This window comes from Equus caballus, chromosome 8 (assembly GCF_041296265.1).
Source record: "Equus caballus isolate H_3958 breed thoroughbred chromosome 8, TB-T2T, whole genome shotgun sequence".
Lineage (NCBI taxonomy): Eukaryota > Metazoa > Chordata > Mammalia > Perissodactyla > Equidae > Equus > Equus caballus.
In genome coordinates, this window is record NC_091691.1 from 52,744,476 (window position 1) to 52,763,987 (window position 19,512).

Sequence of the window (19,512 nt, forward strand, 5' to 3'; positions counted from 1 at the left end):
GATCAAGATAATATGAACATGTCTGTCATGCTGGAACAGATTACTGAAGCAGATGAGAACATAATTGAATTATATTATGACCCTCCAGCTGAGGAGGTCCAGGAATGTGGCATTCATATTTCAGTGAAACCCAGCAAGGACAAAGCAACACAAACAGGGAAGAGCCACATCTGTTCACTCACTTCACATGGCAACTAGTATTCCAACATAAACACTGTATGCTAAACAAATATTATTGGAGACGGAAACAACAATTTAAGACATGTTACACTCTAGGAGATACAAATGGACACAGGTAGATCTCCTCTCTGAATTGGTCTTTAGATCACTATTAAAATATGAAACTCTTTTTAAAAAGATGTTTTTCAAAGCAGAAATATAGTATAAAATACTCCCTAGTTGTAAGAACGTATCCTTCAAATATCTGTTAAATATTTTTAAAGGGCCTAAATTTTTCGTAAGGAAATACTTTAGGAATGGGTAGAATCTAGCTGCATTTTTCAGATCTCCAATATAGAAGCAGTTATCCATTAATCAGTTAAAATATGTTTGTTTTGCCATGAGTTTTTATTTGGGCTTCTACTTTGACATGCTTTAAAAAATTTAGGCTTTTAGGTCTCATAAAATTTAATGAGAATATGCTCATCATTCATTTTGCCCAGAAAATAACCCTGTCCTTCCTCTCTTCCTCTTCTTCTCCCTCCCTGACACATTTACTGAGTGCCTATCTAGTTTAAAGCAACGTGCTAGGCTCAGGGGATGTAATGATGACTAAGAGTACATGGTACTATTCTTAAAGAAGTTCACAGGCCAGTGGCGATGCAGAAATATACACATCTAATTAGCCAGTAAATTCAGCAATAAATGGACGTCCACATTGGTGCTTCGGAGCACAGAGGAGAGTGTTCCCACTCAGCCCGAGGAGGTTGGAAAGGAATAAAGAGGAGGTAGCTGGGCTAATGCTTAAGCTCTTTCTCCAAATTCATTCCTGATGCCATCCCACAAAAACAAGAGTTTTAGGATTATCACCATTTCTAAATTTGACTGTCAAATAACTCACAGTCCATAATTTTAAATCTAGTTGACTGTAAAACTCTTTATAGTAAAAAGAGGAAGTAACAGAAACCCAATCATTATGTATTCATTTTCTTTAATATTCAACTCTGCTTAATAGCCATAATTCTTTCAACTGTCTGTACATAATAATGTCAATGAAATTAGAATAGTTTGAATAGGTACCGAGGAGCAGACTCTTTTAAATAATCATTTTTTTTAACGGTAATAATAGCATCCTCAAAAACACAGCAGATTGCTTTGCTTTCCATAAAATCAGGACAAGAAAGATGCTATTCTCTTCACCCTCCAGTGAGCTCAAAAGGTGGGAATGTTGCCAAGATAATTCAATGAGCAGGAAGTCATTTTCCCAGGAAACTTCAAAAATATCATTAATTCACTTTGATTTTTTACAATGATTATAAAACATGTATAAAGCTGGCTGTATCTAGCAGTTTTAAATGACAGTATTGTTTTTTTCCACTGCAGTGCATAATTGAAAAAAATCCTCCCTCCCCCCATCAATTTCACAATGGAAAATCTAGGCAAAGTGTTTTATTTTTGTTTAACCTTGAAAGATACATGATGTGCTCAATGGAAAATCTATCACTTAATTAGTTTTTACAGATTTGACATCAAACAGGAACACATTTGAAATATAGACAAAGTAAGAGGTGAAACAATACAATTTAGAATTTTAAGGGAAAATGTTAGATCTTCTATGAAGGTCAAAGTCAACTCCTTCCCTTAAATTCCCTCAAAAGACTTAAATGCTTTAGAGGATGCAGGGATGGTACCTGTGGTGATCCTCTTCCCACTTTATTTTTCATTGTTCTCTTTCATAATTCACTTGAAATTTAGCTTGACTCTTTTTTCCTCCAACATATTAGTTACCTGTCATAGCGAATAATTTTGAAACATGCTTTGTAACCGACTGCTTAAAGGGAAAAATGAGATTTAGGATACTAGATAAGGAAACAAATAATTGCCAGTCAGTATGTTAAATGCTTTAGTAGACAATGTGTAAGTTGTTATGGGAGGCATGAAAAGGAAGTTGACTGATGCCTGAGGAGGTCAAAGGAGGCTTTTCACAAGTCACAGTTGAGCCTCACCTTACAGGATTTATAGGTGTTCACAGGAGGTTAAGAGGAGAAAGAACATATCAGACAAAAATACACACAAACCAACACACATACAGAACAAGCCAGAACATGAGGTCCTTTTGGAGTTCTGAGATGATAAGCAGCTGTGTGAGTCTACAGCACATGTACCCAGTGAATGAGAGGGGAGAGGGGAAATGAGAAAGCTGTGGTTGGTCTGTGAAGGATTTTACACACCATGCCAAAGATTTTGGATTTTATCATTTAGAATTTCATTGTCCAATATGATAGCCATTATCCACATGTGACTATTTAAAATTTAAATTAAACACAAGCAAAAATTCAGTTCCTCAGTTGCACTAGCCACATTTCAAGCACTCAATAGCCACGTGTGACTAGTGGCTACCATATTGAACAGCACAGATACAGAATCTTTCCTTATCACTGAAAGTTCTATAGGACAGCATTGCCTTAAATAAGGAGAAGCCACATCTAAATGCTGATTATACAGCAAACAATCAACCTGATTAAAACTGCTTCATTAAAAAAGGTAACTCATACAGTGTTCTGAAGGATTAGCCTACAGGTAGTGGGACTGGAGGCAGAGGGCCAATAAGAAGGAAGCTGTTTAGTGACTGAACTAAAACTGTAGCAGTGAAGAAGTGGAGGAAGTTGCTAGAAGATTTGGAGGGGTAGAACCAAGAGGATGGCATTAAGTTTCTAGTGTAGATAACTGGGGGTATGGTGATGTTCCAACTGGAAGACACTAGAGAAAATTACAGTGGGTTGGAGACTTGCGATTAGTTTATTTTTTGGCTTGTAGAGTTATGTAGATGCCTGGGACTTAGGAGGTTTGAATTAATAGGTCTCAAAAGTAATTTCTCTTCATTTTTCCTTTATAATGGAGGTACTTTCACAGTTGCCTAAAACAAACATTCTAAGCTTTCATATGACTCCTAAAGTTTTTAAAGTAGGTTAAACAAGAAAAGAGAATTGAGACAAACTGGCAAAAATGATGATTTAGACTAGGTTTAAGGCTTTTTTCAATTCATTTCACTACCAAACCTGAAAATAAGCAGTGCAAAGGAGGATGTATGCCAGCTGAGGATACTAGGAAGTGGCTGCTGCTCCCCGATGTTGCCCTAGTTCCAAGGTCTGAGGGTCAGTGATGTCCATACACCTGAGGGACTCCTCAGGTCAGAGGAAAGAAATGTGACTTCCAGCCTTTCATATTCCATGAGCCTGGAGAGGGTCCACGTCAGCTCTCAAGGATCTACCTACTACCAAATAATGGAATCTTTTTGCACCATAGTTAAAGGCTTCAGTATAATACTTCTTAATTTTTCATGCCATGTCCTCCTCCCACAGTTCTCTTTCCCCTCCTCTTTATTCTTAGCTACTGAGTAAGCATCCTATCTTGCAAAGAAAACAGAGGTACACTCCAACTCCAAGGTTACTGCTACTTTCATTCATGTCCATCACTTTCCTGCTTATTTCATGGGAAGGCATTCCTATTTTTACACACTGGTTTACAAAAAGAGTCACAGAAGGCATGCAGTACATTCAATTGATGGTAGAGTGAGACATGGAGGTGAGAAAGAATTTTTTTAGGATGGAGTCAATTGAATATGTTTAAAAATTCATGCAAAAAAACCAGAAAAGACCAAGAAGTTGAAGATACAGAAGAGAAAGGTTCCTTGATGAGGTCTCATAAAAGGCTGGAGTAGATGGGACAAAGTACACGTGGTGGATTAGCACTGGAATGGAGGAAGGACCACCCTTCCAGTCATCATAGAAGAAAAGGAGGCAAGAATGCAGACCCTGAAGGAGAACACATCTAACCTGAATCCTAAAGCCTTCAAAGGAATTATCCATTTGGGTAGTGATCAAGCCCACCTACAGCTTGGCTCCCTATTCCTGTGGCTCCATATAAGTCACAGCTTCTGGAAGTGCTTGGGAGCAGCTTCTCCAACCTTGGGAGAGGCCAAATGAAGACTGGGTCTACCCCCTCTTCCACATGGAGCACTTTAGTCCTTGTAACTCCAAAAGAACAAACTGCTGTCCACCACTGATTATTTTTCAGACTCAAACCCCAGATTTGTGCTTCTGCTTCTGCCGAGGGATATATTTACCTTGTTTGAATCCTAGTTTTTTAAATTTTATCTCTCTTTTTTTAAATCATTGGTATATGTGGAGCAGAATGGATACCTCAAATTGTGAGTTATTTATCAGAATTCACAAACATTCTTTGAAGGAATGAACATGCTATTTTTTCTTTCTTTTTAATTAATTTTTTTATTGAGGTGACATTGGTTTATAACATTATATAAATTCTACATTTTCTAAATGATGATACCAGGTATCCATTTCAGTTGAAATATTGAGACTTTTAACTGACTCTGAGGATCTTATCTGCAAAATATTTTTTAAAGTTTTCAGTGAAAGTTCAGCTACATAGAGAAAAGTTTTACACAAATTTAAAAATGAAAATTGCTCTATATATTCTTGATACAACAATCAAAGAGGAAATAAGACGTAAACCTTCTGCCATTATGATTCCCCGTACAGGCTGCCTCAACCTTAGCTGCAGGCTGTTATTGGAAGTTCACTTGTAAATTGCGTGTTTGGAACATAAAACGTAATTTCCATAGAAAAAATATTACAAATTGTAATTAGGTTTCAAAGCCAACTCATAAAAGCAAATTTGAGATAGAATATACTTCAAATACCATAAATTTGCATGAAATAATAGAAAATAGCATATGGAATCACTGCTTGTTTTCCTTTTACATGCATTAAAATGCCTTTTGAACCAACGCAAAACCCAGTGTTTCCTCTGCTTAACTAATTTAACACTGGAGTCTTAGCCACAGGTGGAGTTGGGAGCTCATTTGGGTCTATTTTTATTATGCCAGTTAAATAATGAGTTATTGGACTTTAGGAGGAATGGGATCATGAGGGAAGAAACTTTGATTTCCAGAAACTTTAGACCCAAAATAATCAAGATGCCCTCCTCTCTCCCTAGGACCAATGGAGGAAAGAGAGAGAGAAAGAGAAAGGGAGTGGGAGAGAGAGAGAACAAGAATGAGAGCAGTGAAAACAAGCCAAGTAGCCAGACGTGTGCTCAGATGGAAGCCAAAATGGCAGCTACAATAGGCAGAGAACCAGTTACCCTGCAGAAATGAGGAGAGAAAACTCCCACATGACCACAGCAACTGTCAGTAGCAATTAAGTTGCCAAGAAGTGGGATGAGAAGTAAACAACAGTAACTCTTCTCAGATGAAGAAAAAAGGGGGTTGGGGAAGCTGCCACCTGAATCAAAGGGAAGACACAGAAGTGTAGGAGCTGATGGACTGGCGCTGAGGGTGAGGCTCAGCTGAGTACAAGCCTGCACCCACATCCACCAGCAAAAGAAGGCAGGAGACCTGAGGCTCCTTTGGCTGTGGTGTCCAAGGGGTGAGGATTAGGGTTACGACAGTGGTGAAGCACCACAGGGCAGGCTGGGAGCTGCCAGAAAGAAAGAACTGGAGCTATAAAATGAGGCCAAAACAGGCAAACTAAAGTTATTCTTGCCAGAGGACAGGAGGGTCACAAAGGGAAACACCATTTTCATTTAAATAATGGCAGCCAATTGTATGTAAGTCCGAAACTTCCATTTTAATCCTGAATATTTGATAAGCACATCGCCCTCGATTAATGTTTCAAAATATTCTTCTTTTTAATAAATCTTCAACTTGATAGCCATCAAACATTTGAGGTGTGTACTCCTTTGTTTTAGTTTAATAAAATTAAAAAAGATTCCAGGCCTCATATTTAAATATACTTATGATGGTCACATTATATCAAACTTAAATCCTTTTTTGGAACAAGAAGGTATATAAAAATACATTATAAAGCAGAATACTATGTTACTTAGTATGTGTTTGTTTGAAATTTAACTATAATTTAGAAAGGTTAATTCACATTTAATAATTTAACAAATAAATTTTTATTGGGTACATATTGGCGCTGGGGTCTATATTGGGTGGACTGAACATAGTGATCTATCAGAAAGACATAGTCTCTGTCCTCTTGGAAAATAAAGCATAGCAGAAGAGACAGGAAAACAGGAAACTGCCATGTATTTTGAGACCTGCTACGATAGGATAAACTGAGGTTGCTATGGTATCATTTACAGGTCCAAGGAAAGTTTCTGTAAGACGTGACTTCCAAGTAGATGCCTACAGTACAAGGAGCCTGGAGTTAGCCAAGGTGGGCAGGAAGTTGGGAGGAATCTTCCAGAACTAGGATATTTGGGTTTTTGAGAGCGGTTTATTCCTAGGAGAGGGAGTGGTGTGGAGAGGATCAGGAGAGCATTCAGGGCAATTCTCACCATTGGCTGTCTACCCAGCAACAAATGCTTCTGTCTGGTTGCCAAGAGAACTGTAATCCCATTCAGATATCTGCCCCTCACCCTAATGGCTCAGGACAAGATGACTCCAGCCCCAGACCAGCAGGGACATCCTGGTTAAGTCATGCCAATCACTGTAACTCTTCCACTTTTCTCATTGCTAGACGATGAGCACCAGAGTAAGTTGCTAGGTGCTCCTAAGAAAAAAAATCACTGTGTTGTTAAGAAAGCCACAAGAAGAACTGAAGACCCTCTTTTTTTTCTGACATTATCAAGTTGGAATTTGATACTTGGAGCTACTGCTGTAGCAGTTTTGCTGCCAGAGTGAAGACGAATCATTACATGGAGAAGGGCTAAGCCAAGGTCATTACAAAGAAGTGAAGATGGGGCCCTGATGTGCCGTCCCCAGAGACCATTCTTCCTCTGTACTTTTTCTTGTGAGATAATTTTCTCACTGGTTAAGGCAGTGTGAAGGAAGGTGTTCTTTTACTTGCTGTGGAAAACATGATAATCAATATAAAAAGTATGTAGAAGACAGGTACAGAAAGGAAATCCTGAAGGGAGAGAAGTCACATGGGAATTGTCTGTCCTCCAACCTCTGAAGGGTTTCCACAAGCAATAATATATTCATCTCAGGTTTTTTAGAGCACTTGTTTGGGGGACAAATCGAAGAATGGAGTGTATGAAGACAGGTTCAGGGTCCAGATAACCAATCAAGAAGTCACAGTAACAAGGGTGAGATAGCAGGGTAAAAGTTCTGAACACAAATCCAATGTGGGAAGGGGGTTCCCCCCACAGCACCAAGCAATGCTGCAGACACCACTGGGTGTCCTACAATTGAACTCAACTCTAGTACTATCTACCTTGGAGGTGGTGTCAGATACCATAGGTGAAGGGCTCAGTCCCATAGGTGAAGGGCGCAGTCCCATAAGACTGCCACCCCTCAACCCCACCCCCATCCTGGGACTTCAGATGCCAGTTCAGGTTGCCACTTGTGCTTCTGACCCTTTGACTATAAATCAGAGGTTCCCATGACTCGCTCCTCAGGTTCATTACTTTGCTAGAATGGTTCATAGAACTCAGGGAAACACTTACTTATGTTTACCAGTTTATTAAAGGGAAAAATACAGATGAACATCCAGATGGAAGAGACGTGTAGAGCAAGGTATGAGGGAAGCGCCACAGAGCTTCCTTGCTCTCTCCAGGTGTGCCACTCTCCCCACACCTCTAACTGTTCACCAACCTGGAGCTCTCCAAACCACCTACCTTTGGAATTTTTATGGAGACATGATGGATCATTACTCCATTTTCAGTCCTTCTCCTTTCTCAAGAGAGTGGGGAATGGGGCTGAAAATTCCAAGCTTCTAATCATGGCTTGGTATTTCCGGTGACTAGTCACCCAGGAGCCCACCCAGAGTTGACTCAGAACAAAAGACACTCCTATCACCCAAGAAATTACAAGGGTTTCAGGAGCCCTGTGTCAGAACCCAGGGTCGAAGACCAAATATTAGAACAAAGGATGCTCCTAGTGCTCTTATCACTTAGGAAATTGCAAGGGTTTCAGGAGCTCTGTGCCAGGAACTAGGTGCAGAGATCAATATATATTTTCTATTATCTCAAAGGTAGTTTGCATTAAGTTAGTGGTGGAAGGGGGTGCCAAGATATAAATAGAGGCAGATGTTAGTTCAGCTCAGTTTGAAAGGCAATTTTGCATGCTTACCATATGTACCGCACTGTTAGAGGTTGAAGATACAGGGAATAAGATGGTCTTTGCCTTCAAAGAGCTCACAGTTTAGCAGTGGAGGAAGACAGCTACATTGCAGCCGGCCAGCCTAATGTAGCCAGTGCATCACTGAGGCTGATGCACAGAGCACTACGAGAGGACTTATCAATGCTCGAGGGACAGAACAGAGAGAGATGATGTCTAAAAGAAAGGACACAAAATATTCAGTATCTACACTTCCTGGCTTCCCGCCTAACTCCTTAATTTATTGCAATCCGACTGCTGCTCTACTCTGTCCAAACTTCTCTCCCTGAGTATTCACGGGTGGTTTTTCATTGGACTTGAAATGCCCTCCTTTCAAGGGCATTAATTAATTTAGACTGGGTTAATTACTCCTTCCAGTGTTTCCATGGCATGCTCTCTGACCTCTATCACTCATCACACATTTTTAAAGTCAATTCATTATCTGTTTGTATCCTTCACAGGCCTGTTAGTTCCCTGAGGGCTGGCACCATTTCTTTTAGGTTTACCATTGCATTCACTTCCCTATCAAGTGTATGGTAGTTAAGAGGTGTTAGGAAAGTATTTACAGACGAAGAAATGAGTAAACGAATGGAAGAATGACTCTAAGATCATAATTAGAAGCATCAAGTTCAAAGCAGAGAGTAATGGCAGATGAGGCTGCAGATGCAGCAGCCCGTGGAGTGACTTGGGTATCTTTTTGCTGAGGTGGGACACTACTGATTGGAAAATTGGACTTAAGAGTTATCATTAAAGCCCCAAATATGCTGGGCTAGAAAAAATAAAGATGATTCAAGTGGAAAAGACTTATAAATATGATTTTTAGCACCTTGACCAATTCAATATTTACTATGTACATGACATCACTAAAGAAAATGGGGCAGGGGAGCGGAAAACTTTGCAGATGAAAGGGGGGGTGCTAGCCTCACAGAGAACAGACTTGAAATTGAAGAGCTGGAGTGGACATGAACTTTATCTACTTCAGTGGCTCCCAGATAGAAAACAGCTGCATAGAACACCTGAAAAAATTTCAAAGATTCCTGATTCCAGCCCCAGAGGATTCTAATTTACTAGGTCTGGGTCAGGCCTAAGGAGCTATTAAAAGCTTTTGGACAATCCTGATGTGCAAAGACAACCTCTGATCCAGTTCAACTCTTTCATTTACACATAAGGAACTGAGCCCAGCAGGGACGTGTTGGCACTGCGAGGGCCATAAATGGCAGAGCTGGCACTACAAGTGAGTCTCTTGACCTTGAGGCCAGGACTCACAGCACAGAAGCACAAGAATTGGCCAGAAGTTGGAAGAATAAAATTCAAAAGGGATAATGTATCTTAGTCGATTTACAACACATTTTTAAAGTTAAAGGTAGAGACTAGCTCTCTCCACCTGAGCTCTGAGACATAAGAATGAGACAGGACCACACTGTACAACACAGCCACTCTGTTTAGTGAATTAAGACCACAATAAATCTCACAGATTTTCTAGACTGTGATGACAATGGATCTGCAGAAGGCAGGGTGTTTTACACTGAGGGGTGAGTTATTAGTGGCATTAATCACAAGCAGCTTGTAGAGAATGATAAACGTCTGTTCTTCATAACTCCTATGTACAGAAGAAAAAAGATAGACCAACATTACCGTGGGCTAGGCATGCATTCACTCTTTTCATTATTAAATGTTACAGTTATCAAAGATACTGCTTAATCATCCTTTTTGGAGGGGTCTTTAGTTTAAATCTGGGAGGCATTACACCTATTCACTGCAAATGGCAGAACATGATATGGAAGCTGATGTCTCATTATAGCCCAGTAAGATCTCTGGCCTTTTAACTGTCTCCTCAGTGGAGTATCTTAGAGAGTCCCCAACAGAATCCACATAGGTTGCCACAGATCCTGATGGAAAGGTTTGGTGGTGAATCACTGCGCCCTTCATTTTACCCAGCAATATCGGTAATCACTCAATATGCTTCCACAGAGAAACAGTGGTCAAGATCTTCCTGTAATCTCTCAAGACAAGGATCAAGCACTACATCACTATGTAAAATGACTGAATCACTACAGGTGAGTAATTGGATGCTATTTTTGCAACGGCAACATAAGTCATTGTACTAGTGAGGCTTTTCTGAATTATATTTTAGCTTCGCTTCCTATCCCTTCTTTTTTGATCATTCTTTCACAGCTCATTCACTCAGTTAAGCAGGAGAGAATGCATCATGTTTTCAGTAGTTCTAAGAAAGTCTCTTTAAAAATATAAACACATATGAGTTTTGTAAGCATTTTTGAAAATGTATTAATTTATCATACTTTGTATATACTACTTCTTTCCTGTGTTTCTTTTTGAAAAGTAGATCCTCCTAATAGGAATACATTTTCCCTGCAGGTTTAGAATCTACACAGGTCCAGTTGTATATCACTTAGCTCTGTGACAGGAAGGCAGGCAGCTCATGCCTAACGGATGGTACCGACAGGAAGGGCAAGGGTCAATGAACTCCAAAGGTCATCAAACATGATGACTTTGAGACAGTCCTGCTGAATCATAGGATGCTGCCAGAGCCATTTAGTCCTTAAAACACAACTTCTGTGTCAATCATTCCTAAATTGACTGACTCTGCTATTAATCTGGAAATGTAAGAGAAGGGAATAGGGTGATTTAGTTCTTTAAAGTAGGAATAATAATTATACCACAGCATAAGACCTTTAAGAAAATTAAATAGCCTAATGGGTGCATCATCAGCTTTTAATAATATCATTGATGATACAAATATTCTGGTTAATAGGGAGGCAATATATCATATATGGATCATTAATTTTTAACGAGTATAAAAAATACCCTATTGCTGAAACCATACTTAATATAACTTAATCAATTTCTAACCATTCAAAAAGTTTTTCAGGAATTTTTCCCCCAATAACTCAGCACTATTAACATGAACACATCATATTTACCACAAGTGAGGAAAGCCAGGTTACAAGAAATCTATGGATGATAAAGTGGCAAATAAATTATAATATATGTATTTCATAAGTACTTTCTCTCCCATATATTAAAGCATAATAAGAACAACACTATCTGCTTATATATTGAGCAAACGTGTTTGGGGCTCCAGTTAAGCACAAACCACTACACTAGATTTTTGAGGGTGTAAAAATTAATGAGACACAATCTCTGCCCTTCCTTGAAGCAGATTCTAGAGTAAGTAGGGGCCAAAACATGGACGTCGATCCTGAGGGATTTCATCTTTACACTGAGGGCAACGGAGAACTACTGAAGGGCATCGAGGAAGGAAGTGATACGATCAGCTTTGCATTTAGATTGGTATGGGAGATGATTAGAGGGGACCAGCTGGAAGGCCACTGCAGTAATTCAGGCGAGAAATGATGCCTGGCAGGCCCCTGAATTTACGCAGAGTCAGTGGGAAGAATGGAGACAAACAGATACATTGGAGAGACATTAAGAGCATAAAATCCACTAGTTCGAAGGTTAATGAGGGAGAGGTTATTCCCAAACTTAAATGTGGGCCTCTGGAAAGATGATGGCACCACTTATAGAGATGTGAAACACAGGAAGAATAGTAGGTTTAATCTCAGAGAACTAATGCGATACAATTTGGGTATTTTATACTGGAAATGTCAAAGGAAAATCCCAATGGGAATGGCTCCCCTTGAAGCTCAGGGGAGATTTTTAAGTGGGAGCTGTATAGATATAGGCATCAACAGTGTCTAACAGCTACAGAAAACCATGGGGACCACCCCAGTCCCAGGGAAGGTTCTGTGAGAGTACCAGGACAAAGGTAAGAATAAGCCTTGGTCTCACAAGAGGTAGGCAGTGGCAATCCTGATAAGAAGATTGGAAATCAGCCAGACCAGCAGGAGCAAAATCAAAAATGAGTGATGTCAATGTCCTGGAAACTAAAGGTAAAGAAAGAGGACATGGCTTAGGGCCATCAGTCAATTCAGAGTCTGGTTAGGAAGACTTCTTGATTTGGTATCAGAGAGTCTTCTGGGACCTTGGCCAAAGAAATTCCAGTGGAGGCCAGAGAGCCCTGGAGCGAGGAATAGTTGCCACCGAAGATGAGAAGTAAGAGACATTAAGTGAAGACAATGCCTCCAAGAAGCCCAACCGTAAACACTATGAAAGAGTATGAAGATGGATAAGGGGTCAAAAAGGTGCTTTGATTTTTGTTTGTTTAAAGACAGAAATGTTTAAAGAGCCAACAAAGATAAATACCAGAGACTAAAGAAAATGAGGAAACCGATGAGGAGATGAGGATGCAGATGAAGATGAGAACCAGAGCACTGGATTACCCACAAATCAGGGCATACAGACACCGGTTAAGAAGGCAGGTTCTCCTGAACTTTATTTTTTCCTCTGGGAAAGTATTTACTATAAAATGCCACGCATAACTCTGATTTCACTCACACAGTGGTCCATTTTTCCTAATCGCTTAACAAGATTTACTAAAGTCTATCTTGTCCAGACACTGTGCTAGGCATGCAGAGGGTACAGTGGTAAATCACACAAGGTCCCTGTCCACAGGAACTCACTACTTTAGGGGTGGGGTTGGGGAGAGGGTGCACACATACATTTCTAATCCCAAAGAAACTGGGATAATCTTATCTTTGATTTACAGCTTGCAATGAACACAGAAAAGCCCTATATACCTTTCTATCTCTTAGACATAGAAGTCAATATTAAAATAGTCCACCTACTTTAACATAATTGTAAACCACAATCTCATAAATGTTGACCACTAGATGGCTAGATTAGTTATTAATTTAGCCAAGGGGCTGGAATTAATTAACCTTAGCAGTGAATTGCATTTTGACTTTAATCAGGCCAATTTTCTACTCTGGAGAACATGATTAATTATCTGGTTCATTTAGGGTAATAACCCCAACAGAACTAAACATACAAACAAACATCATAATTTTAACCTTAATTTTTAGGATTATAATGCAATTTTTGATATAGTGTGTCTTTCCTCTGATATGAAAATGCACAATAAAATGAAGATGGCATTTTAGACCTGTAAATAGCTAACGAAAGAGATGAATGAAAAATTGAAGCTTATTTATTAAGGAAGCTGAGATTTATTTTATTGTAATATCAAAGGTATACCTTTTATTCTTCACTTTATTTCATTGTATTTTTGCACCAGCTTCCCTTTTTGTAAGATGCAAGATGCTTTTCTGCTATTAATATCCTATACACCTAAAAGAGAAGAATGCGATAAACTCTTCTAAAATACTTTGAAATTCTGCCATATGCACAAATCATTTTTATTGTGTACATGTAGTATCCTTGATTATTTTAAAAATACATCAACATGAAAAACAATGAAGTTATCTAGATGTACATCAACTGAAAGATATCACAGCAAAATATCATAAAATAAATGCTATGTATGAAAAAATGCTATTTTATGTATCATTTATGTTGCTACCAATGATCTATGTCAATACTTAAAGACAGACACAATTTTCAGAAGTTTCAAGAGAAAGAGCAAACATATTAACAGACAATGAAGGGGGAAAATAGTCTCATTCTCTGAACAGTACCTTCACATAATCCAGGTTTCTGCCAGCCTCAGTGCTATGTTTTTATTGAACTGACTTAAAAAATGAACCTTAAAAGTAAATACTCTTGGAAAAACAGCAACCATTTCCGTACTTCAGTCAGTATTTCTGGTCCTACGTGGCAAGTAAAAGAGACATTTCCCCCCCTTTCATTAAAACAGACTGGCTCATTTACTGCCTCAAAGTGAGGAAGATCAGCATTAATTTGGAGCATCCTCTCCATGCCAAGGACATTGGCAGATACCGAACACTCAAGTAATGGCTTGCGTGTTTTTAACAAAAGCACTAATGCCGTTGCCATAGCAGAGGTAAAACATTACCTCGCTGGCAGTGCAGCTTCTCTGAAGGTGGACGCACCTTTTCCTTTGCCAAAATTATGAGCAGGAATAGGTTTTGGAAGGAAGATGGACATCGGGAATCCACTGGAACAAGGTCAATTTTTGAAACAGAGAAGTAGAGACAAAAAGGAGTAAACATGAAGCAATTTTAGAACACACAATCATGCTGTGTCTTTTAAATTCACTGACCCTTACCAACTGATTTTAAATGTTACTCTCTAATTTTCTTCCTTATTATCTTTTATCCATGTTCATAGTCAAATTTATTAAATATTTCAAATGCTTAGGAAAAAATGTGTGCATGCCATACACAAACACATATATAGACACATTCACATTTATTTTGCTAAGCATTAACAAATATATTGTAGCTTAATATAACAATGAATGAGTCTGCAGATTTATCTTGTATCTAGCGTCGTAGGATTTGGTTACTGAGACAAGCACAAAAGAGTAGATAACATCCATCTGACTCCTCCATTGAGTTGGGTTAATATTGAATTTTTTTAAATTAGTAGACCTGATTTTTAGAGCAGTTTTAGGTTTACAGAAAGTTTGAGCAGAAAGTATAGAGTTCCCAAATACCTTCCTCACCGCCCACAGTTTCTCCAGCTATTAACACTTTGCATAGTGTGGTCCATTTGTTACAAGTGATGAACCAATACTGACACATTGTTATTAACTAAAGTCCACAGTTTGCATTACAGTTTACTCTCCCTGCTGGACAGCTCTATGGGTTTTGACAAATGTATAATGGCATGCATCCACCATTACGACATTATATAAAATAGTTTCACTGCCCCTAAATATCCCCTGTGTTCCATATATTCAGCCCTGTCTTCCTCCCCAGGAATCCCTGGCAAATATTGGTCTTTTTACTGTTTTCTGCCTTCTGTGGAATGTCATTTTATTGGAATTACACAGTACCTAGACTTTTCAGATTCATTTCTTTTACTTGGTAACGTGCATTTAACTGTTCTCCACGTGTTTTCATGGCTTGATAGCTCATTTATTTTTAGTGCCGAATATTATCCTATTATCTGGATGTACCACAGTTTATTTATCCATTCACCCACTGAAGGATATCTTGGTTGCTTCCAAGTTTTGCAGTTATATAGAGAGCTGTTAAAAACATCTGTGTGCAGGTTTTTGTGTGGACATAAGTCTTCCGCTCATTTGCGTAAATACCAAGGAGTATGACTGCTGGATCATATGGTAAGAGTCAGTTTTGTAAAAAACTGCCCAATTGTCTTCCAAAGTGACCATACCATTTTGGATTCCTACCAGCAATGTATGATTGTTCCTACTGCTCCATGTCCTTGCCAGCATTTGGTGTGGTCAGTGTTCTGGATTTTGGCCATTCTAATCGGTGCATACTGGTATCTCCTTGTTTTGATTTGCATTTCCCTAACAATACAGGACGTGGAGCATCTTTTCATATAATCTTTTGCCATCTGTATATCTTCTTTCTTGAAGTATCTATTCACATTTTTTGCTCAGTTTTTAGTCAGGTTATCTGTTTTTCTACTGTTGAGTTTTAAGAGTTCTTTGTATATTCTGGATAACAGTCCTTTGTCAGATATATCTTCTGCAAGTATTTTCTTCCAGTCTGTGGCTTTCTTCTCATTCTCTTGACAGTGTCTTCCACAGAGCAGAAGTTTTTAATTTTAATAAAGCCCAACTTAATGTTTTCTTTCATAAATGATGCTTTTGGTATTGTATCTAAGAATTCATCATCAAATCCAAGGTCCCTTAGATTTTTCTCCTATGTTTTCTTCTAGATGTTTTATAGTTCTGTGATTTACATTTGGTCTGTGATCCATCGTCTGGTTCTGGGCTATTTTATTCCACTGATGTACCTTTTCTATTCTTTCACTACTACCACGCTGTCTTAATCACTGTAGCTTTATGTTAAGTCTTGAAATCCAGTAGTTTAAGTCATCAGTCTTCTGACTTTGTTCTTCTTCAGTGTTCTTGGCTATTCTGGGTCTTTTCCCTTTCCATATAAAGTTTAGAATCAGTCTATTGATAGCCACAAAAAAAAACTTGCTGAGATTTTTATTGGGATTGTGTTAAATCTATTGATCAAATTAGGAAAAACAGACATCTTAACAATACAGACTTTTCCTATTCACGGACATGGAATATGCATATATTTATACCTTCTTTGACTTTTCATCAGTTTGTAGCTTTTCTCATACAGATCCTGTACATACTTCTTTAGATTTACATCTAAGTATTTTAAATTTTTTTGGTGCTAAAGTAAATACTATTGTGTTTTTAGTTTCAAATTCCATTTTTTAATTGCTGGCATATGAAAAACCAATTGATTTTTATATATTAATTTTGTATCCTGTAACATTGCTATAATTACTAGTTCCAGTAGTGATTTTGTCAATTCTTTTGTGGATTTTCTATATAGACAATCATGTCGTCTGTGACCAGACAGCTTTATTTCCTCTTTCTCAATTTGTATACCTTTTATTTCCTTTTGGGTCTTATTGCATAGCTAGGACTTCAAGTACAATGTGGAATGGGAGTTGTGAGATGGGACATCCTAGACTTGTTCCCAGTGTTATGGGGAAAGCTTCCAGTTTCTCGCCATTAAGTATAATGTTAGGGGTAGGATGTTTGTACATGTTCTTTATCAAGTTGAAGAAGCTCTCTACATTCCTAGTTTGCTGATAGTTTTTACCATGAATGGGTGTTGGATTTTGTCAAATGCTTTTTCTGAAGATCAGATTTATTTGTTCTCTGTTTCTGTCTACCATTACTCCTTAGGGAACTCCTTACTTCTTAGGGAAAAAAGACTATTCATTGAGAATCATCTATTTTGGTAGGCCACTATCTCTCTCTTCTTGCCACCAGAAGCTACAAATAACCAGATCACTGTTTATTCATCAAAACTGTTGGTACCAGCACACAGTTTCTCTCTCCTCTGTGACAATGGATGTCTTCAGCATACAAGTAGATAACCCATCCAACTCCTAAGCTACCTTTTCCAAGCCGCCTAATCAACCTAATTCCACTTCCACACTCACATTCCAAAACTTGTCACCACCCTAAACTCTTCAAATCACTAACTCTAAAATCACTCACAACCTACACTTCCTCTCCTTTGAGCTTACGTGTTTAACGACTTCTACGTCTCCTTCATCGAAGTCTCCACTTTGATCTACCTTCATCCTAGTACATCAGGCCTTTCTTCACTTCACTTTTTTTTTTAACTTAGATTCCACGGTTCATAATTTCAGTTACACTCCTGCCAAGAACTTAGTATCTTTTATCCCTCTTATTTCTTCACTTCCATCTGGCAAAACCCCAACTATGGATGAATACAACTCAACTGCTTTATTTTGCCTACATCTGAGCAAATACAGCTGGAGAAAGAGGGCAGATGGTGACACTGTAAATTTCCGATCAGCAAAATCAAATTGGCCTGCAGGAATGCTTAGCAATTTGACTAAATTTTTTGCTCCACCCTCTCTACTCTTCTCCACAGTAAATGTTGCAAAATGTCTCCACTTCCTCAGCCTTTGCCTCAGACCTTAATTTTCTCCATTGTCTTATAATATTTCTTGTGTTCTACTTCAGAGTGCAAAGAGAAGCCATCATACATGTTGGAATTCCATCTGGTACCCTTTAATGAGCCTACAAACCTATCTAGATGAGTCCTTACCCTGTTCTAAAAAAATTTTTATTTTATCAGTGAGGAAGAAGGTCTTTCTATCTAGGCCCAGGGCGGTGTCTCATAAACTGAATTCTATTTCTTAGAAACCTCAAAATATCAACCACTCCCTCTTTTCAGAATATATTCAACAATTCTCTTATAGTTGGAGTCTTCTCCATCATAATTAAACATCATCAATTATCTCCCCTTTAAAAAAAGTCTCTAGACTAACACGAGCTCTCTTTCATTTCTTATTCTCCTCATTTATAATGAAAAAAGCTCTCTATACATATGATAGATTATATATTTAATTAGACTATTCCCTCCTCACTGCTGTCTCATTCACATTAGGTTTGGCCATGTGATTTTCTTTAATTAATGAAATACATGTGAAAGTGATATGTGCCACTTCCAAGAAGAAGATTTTAGAGTAATTGTATAGTCCTGTCACCTTTTTTTTCCTTCCACTTTAAGACCAACAACGTCCCAGATAATGGCTGCCACTTCATCCTGGTCCATGCACGATGGATAATAGTTTGAGGACGAAATCAATCTTTGTGATAGGGTGCCCAATGAAATTTTAAGATTGTCTTTTACTGCCTCACACTTTAGCCTCCACTGACTTGTACATGACTTCCTGCCTCCATTTTCTCCCTCCCCATCACTCATCAACCAACTGAAATCTGATTTCAGGGCTATCTCTTCATTTCTACACGTCAGTAAGTTAAATCACTATTTTTCAGTACTATCTTCACCAAGATCTCTCTGATCAGCATCTCAAATAGTTGATCATTCACTCCTTTTTTTTATAGCATTTTTTTTTTTAGATTTTATTTTATTTCCTTTTTTTCTCCCCAAAGCCCCCAATACATAGTTGTATATTCTTCGTTGTGGGTCCTTCTAGCTGTGGTATGTGGGACGCTGCCTCAGCGTGGTTTTGATGAGCAGTGCCATGTCCGCGCCCAGGATTCGAACCAACGAAACACTGGGCCGCCTGCAGCAGAGCGCGCGAACTTAACCACTCAGCCACGGGGCCAGCCCCAATCATTCACTCCTTTTTGAAACAGTCTTTTAAAGATTCTATTATAAGCTGCTAACACAGACTATTCCTGATTTCCCCTAATATCTAGTTGCTTCCTCTCAGTCCTCATTCCCTATTTCCTTGGCCATTGAATACTGGAGTATCTCAAGACTCTGTTAAAACTTCATCTCTTTTCATTCTATATTCTAATCTTACAAAATTTCAGCCAATCTATGATTTAATTTCCTTCCTTTCCTTATGTGATGTTCAAACATATCTTCAGTCAAAAATTCTCTTAGTTTCCGACACATATATCAAACTGCCTACTTCATATCTCCACTTAAATATCTTATAGACACGTCATATTCAATATGTCCAAAATGTAATTCACAATCTTTTTCCCCAAACCAGGTTTATTTCAAGTGTTTATTTCATTTTATCCCACTTCCTCATAAGCTTCATGAGATAGAGCTCATGCCTGTTTTTGATTCTTACACTACCCATGAAAAAGTGTCAAATTTCCAAGCATGATAAATTAAAAAATTAACAATTATACACATCAGAGTGAAACTGCAGATAAAGATGTGATTTTAAAAGTGAAAAGAAAAGGTTGTCGTTAG

General features: G+C 38.4%; 1 protein-coding gene across 9 annotated transcripts in view; it reads right to left on the reverse strand.

Moving 5' to 3' along the window:
* Window positions 1-19,512, reverse strand: part of DLGAP1 (DLG associated protein 1) — an 843,036-nt gene that overhangs the window by 609,448 nt on the left and 214,076 nt on the right. The window contains exon 1 of one of the 9 annotated variants that reach the window (XM_070220812.1): window positions 8,264-8,430. The exons of the other annotated variants lie outside the window; for them this stretch is intronic. The gene's annotated coding sequence lies outside the window, so the exon portion shown is untranslated. Of the gene's footprint in view, window positions 1-8,263; window positions 8,431-19,512 lie in introns of those variants that run through there. 9 annotated transcript variants of the gene reach the window in all.